The sequence below is a fragment of the Passer montanus genome, unplaced genomic scaffold (genome assembly GCF_014805655.1).
Source record: "Passer montanus isolate IOZ18808 unplaced genomic scaffold, ASM1480565v1 scaffold17, whole genome shotgun sequence".
Taxonomy (NCBI): Eukaryota; Metazoa; Chordata; class Aves; order Passeriformes; family Passeridae; genus Passer; species Passer montanus.
Genome location: NW_024364270.1, coordinates 13,043,031 through 13,047,356, shown reverse-complemented (window position 1 = coordinate 13,047,356; position 4,326 = coordinate 13,043,031). Strand labels below are relative to the sequence as shown.

General features: G+C 52.6%; 5 non-coding genes across 5 annotated transcripts; 2 read left to right on the top strand and 3 right to left on the bottom strand.

Annotated features, from left to right (window-relative positions):
• Nucleotides 1-2,461: 2,461 nt before the first annotated feature.
• TRNAW-CCA lies at nucleotides 2,462-2,533 on the bottom strand. Its single transcript has one exon. It is a non-coding gene; the product is annotated as a tRNA-Trp (tRNA).
• A 468-nt stretch (nucleotides 2,534-3,001) lies between these two features.
• Nucleotides 3,002-3,073, top strand: TRNAD-GUC. The gene has a single exon. It is a non-coding gene; the product is annotated as a tRNA-Asp (tRNA).
• A 104-nt stretch (nucleotides 3,074-3,177) lies between these two features.
• On the bottom strand, nucleotides 3,178-3,249 carry TRNAD-GUC. The gene has a single exon. It is a non-coding gene; the product is annotated as a tRNA-Asp (tRNA).
• Nucleotides 3,250-3,742: 493 nt separating this feature from the next.
• TRNAD-GUC lies at nucleotides 3,743-3,814 on the top strand. The gene has a single exon. It is a non-coding gene; the product is annotated as a tRNA-Asp (tRNA).
• Nucleotides 3,815-3,917: 103 nt separating this feature from the next.
• TRNAD-GUC lies at nucleotides 3,918-3,989 on the bottom strand. Its single transcript has one exon. It is a non-coding gene; the product is annotated as a tRNA-Asp (tRNA).
• Between the last annotated feature and the right edge of the window lie 337 nt (nucleotides 3,990-4,326).

The window sequence follows — 4,326 nt, the reverse complement described above, 5'->3', positions numbered from 1 at the left end:
AGTTTTCAGGGTGGTTTCCTACACCGAATCATTTCCAAGCCATAATTATTTGGATATTTCTTTCTGTCAAACACAGACAGAAGCTATATTTACCATATACAAACTATTACTTCAGCTCCACTGTTTTTTGAAGCTTAAGTGGATTTAAGATTTTGTCTATATTTAGCTAGTAACAATTCCATAAGAAAAAACTTCTATGTTAAGAGAACAGTCAGGTTACAAAATGCAGTTTTTAAAAGTCAGGAAGAGACTGTAGTGGTTTTGGCTTTGACAAAAAGCACTGAAGCACACGGGCTGTTGAAATACTGGTGAGAGATAAGTACCCACTGGCATACTTGGATGCCTCAGAATTAATGGAGTCAACCTGACAAAACATCTGTGAGGTCAAAGAGAACTATTATCCCCACTTCACCAATAGGGAATTGAGTGGGAGAGTTTATACATAGCTAAGGCACATTTAATTCTGTCATTTAGTTTTGAAACATCACTAGATGATTTTGATTTAGGGACAGTGACCCATCCCCCTAAAGAACAGCTGACAAAATCTTAAACAGAACCACTAGTATTTGTGGTTGCTGCCGAAGGGGATGATCCTGCTCTGTCCTGTCCCAAGCCCTGTGCTCCTGGTGCTTTTCCTGTGTTGGATCTCATAGTTGTGCCACCAGATTCGCATGCTGAGCTGGCAGCTGCTGCATGCCATTGCAAGATGTGATCCAAGTGGAAGGAGGGAAATGCACTGAGAGTGATGGGCAGGGCACAGCGAGATGGACTGTTCTGTGACACCCTGCACATGGCAGGTATACTACTGCAAACCTCACTCTCAAAACTTTGACTCCTATAAGCAGCTATTACCCTTCCTGCAAGCCAGAGACATTGTCTGGCAACAACCTGGAATGTTTAGAGCAGGACACCTGCTTTGGCAGAGGTACAGGAATGCAAACAGATTGGTACCGCTTCTTACATCCAGCTCCCTGGTGGGTGGTGAGGCTGAGATAAGATACTGTGTGGGACCAGAAACATCTAACAGATTATGCATCTCATGCAAAATGCATCCATCTGACAGATTGTGCATTAGACAAAAAAAAAAAAAGGACTAACAACATTAAATGGAATTCCTGTCAGCATATGAGGCAGTCTTCCTTGTCAATTCAGACCTGGTAAAATCTGAGTCAGCTGAAATACTGTGACCAGTTCTGAGCGCTTAAAAATGCAGCTTGTTTGGAAAGGCTCCAGAGGCAAGAGATAAAATAATCAGAGGCCCAGCAAACATAGTCTGTTATGCTGGAACATCTATAGAGAGACATAACAAATTTCAAATATGTAAGAAGTACCTATAAAAAGGAAGGGAGAAACTGTTCTCCAGTACAATGACATGAGGGCTGGATTTAAGTCAAGGAAAGAGAGACATCAGGGTTAAACTACATATGCCAATTTTGTAATTGTAAAACAGCAAAGTACTACAACAGATCACTGAAGGAAGACACAGAATTTCTGTATTTCAAAGGTTTTAAAAGTATATGGAACAAACAATAGCCTGTAAAAGCCAATGTATTTGGTTTAATAACCCCCACATAATTTGTTGAGTCTGCTGAATCTGATTTCTAGACTTCTGTATTCATTTTCTTCTATGGCTTACAACACTAATAATCAGTTCTTACAAAGTGAGAATTGTATCTCTGGCATTCTCTCTCAATTCAGGCTCTTGACAAACTATTGTTTTCCTCCCATTTAAATTTCATCAAGTGTCAAACTTTCCAGTCCATCTAAATCACTAAAGTATTATTTCTAAGACTTGCTAAATCAAAGCTAAGTCCTCTCTGTGCCTTTCTGCTATGGGTACCTGTCAACCTCAGCATGTGGAAATAGCTGCTCTGAGAAAACTCTTCTCTTCCACAGCCTAACCCCATCACCCTCAAGGGTTCCCCCCACCAGCATCCTGGTCCCCTCTCTCTCCCTGTCAGGGTTTCATTCTTCTGCAGGGTTCTATAGATCTCTCTGGACTCTTGGCTCCATCAGACCAGTTCCTGCCTCTGCCTTTACTTTTACTCCTTGTTATGTGAATTTCTGTACTGAAAACATGGTATCTGCTATTTTTGGGGCCTCTGTCCCCTTTAAAATTTAAAGTTACTCTTTCTATACAGCTTTCTGAAGTTTTCTCATCATTTCCACACAGTCGTCTGCCTTAATGAAGTAAACCTTTGACACGTTCTTGCCTTTTGTGTTTAAGTGTGTGATCAGACAGTCCTATACACACAAAGCCCATACACAAAGACATGCCAATTTTATCCAGTGTGCCTTGACCCCCGTTGAGCCGTCTGTGTTGCGCTGCCCTCTCACCCTCAAGCGCAAGAGGAGACCCTAAGCTGTAGTGGAAAACATAAAAAACCAACCAACAACAACGTTCCTCGGTTTCCTGCGCGAGGAAGGCAGTAAAGCCGACAAAACAAGGGAAAAAACTGAATGACCCCGACGTGATTCGAACACGCAGCCTTCTGATCTGGAGTCAGACGCGCTACCGTTGCGCCACGAGGTCTTGCTGGGCAGCTTCAGGCAGAGCCTTACAACTCGGCCGCCGCGGGCCGCCGGCAGCACAGCCCCTCAGCCGGAGGGACAGGGCTGGGGGCGGCTTGGGCCGGCGGGGCCCGGGACCCTGCCCGGCCACGCCGCACCCCTGCGCCGGCCCCCTGCTCCGGCGCTGTTCCGTTACCGCCTTCGCGCGCAAGCTCCTTAACTCTCCCCACCCACACCCCCGCTAGTGGTCCGCAGCAGCAAGGGCCTTCCGCTCCCGCTCCCTGGTGGTGCCGAGCTCGCCTCCCGCGCCGTTGCCGCCCTACGCGGGCTCGTGGGTCCCTGCTCCCGCTGCCGGAGGTCGCCTTTGCTGTTCCTCCGCCCACAGTGCAGCATTTATCAATTTGTCAATTATGTTTCTGATCAGCGAACAGGAACATGGTTGTGCGATCTACTCATAAAAGCAGTCCCGTGGATGCGCTTACCAGGCAGGTCCTCGTTAGTATAGTGGTGAGTATCCCCGCCTGTCACGCGGGAGACCGGGGTTCGATTCCCCGACGGGGAGGCCGCAGTGCGTATTTTTCCTGCCGGCGGGGGCGCCTTTTGCCGCCGATCGGCGTTAACGGCTCACGCGGGGCGGGGCAAATAAAAAAAAAAGCGAGCGCAGCTCTCCCCGTCGGGGAATCGAACCCCGGTCTCCCGCGTGACAGGCGGGGATACTAACCACTATACTAACGAGGAGTCGCGGGCGACGCGTCACCCCCGCGGGTGCCCCTCCCGCCCGGCCCGGGGCGCGTGCGCGGCTGGGCGTGAGGGGTGGCGGGGGCACGGGCACGGGCACGGGGACACAGCGGGGGGACGGGCTCGGGCTCAGGGCGACAGGGACAGCCCTGCACACACGCGCCCCACTGCGGCCCCGCGGCGCAGCCGCGCGCGGAGCTGCGGGCACGGATCCCTGGAAATCGCCGCGGGAGGGAAGTGCCCGGCTGGAGGCGGGGGGAGCGGAGCAGCACCGGCGGCTCGGGTGTCTCTGCGTTTGTGGTTCTGCATCTCGTTCACGCAGAGTTTCTTTTTACGGGAACCTGAGAAGTGCTGGAGTCAGCAGTCCTTGAGGTTAAGGAACCGGAGCACCTGCTCCTTACCTACCCAAAAAAGGATTTCTGATCTGCGAACACGAACATGGTTATGCGATCTGCTCATAAAAGCAGTCCCGTGGAGGCATTTACCAGGCAGGTCCTCGTTAGTATAGTGGTGAGTATCCCCGCCTGTCACGCGGGAGACCGGGGTTCGATTCCCCGACGGGGAGGCCGCAGTACGTATTTTTCCTGCCGGCGGGGGCGCCTTTTGCCGCCGATAGGCGTTAACGGCTCACGCGGGGCGGGGCAAATAAAAAAAAAGCGAGCGCAGCTCTCCCCGTCGGGGAATCGAACCCCGGTCTCCCGCGTGACAGGCGGGGATACTAACCACTATACTAACGAGGAGCCGCGGGCGACGCGTCACCCCCGCGGGTGCCCCTCCCGCCCCGCCCGGGGCGCGTGCGCGGCTGGGCGTGAGGGGTGGCGGGGGCACGGGCACGGGGACACAGAGGGGGGACGGGCTCGGGCTCACGGCGACAGGGACAGCTCTGCACACACGCGCCCCACTGCGGCCCTGCAGCGCAGCCGCGCGCGGAGCTGCGGGCACGGATCCCTGGAAATCGCCGCGGGAGGGAAGTGCCCGGCTGGAGGCGGGGGGAGCGGAGCAGCACCGGCGGCTCGGGTGTCTCTGCGTTTGTGGTTCTGCATCTCGTTCACGCAGAGTTTCTTTTTACGGGAACCT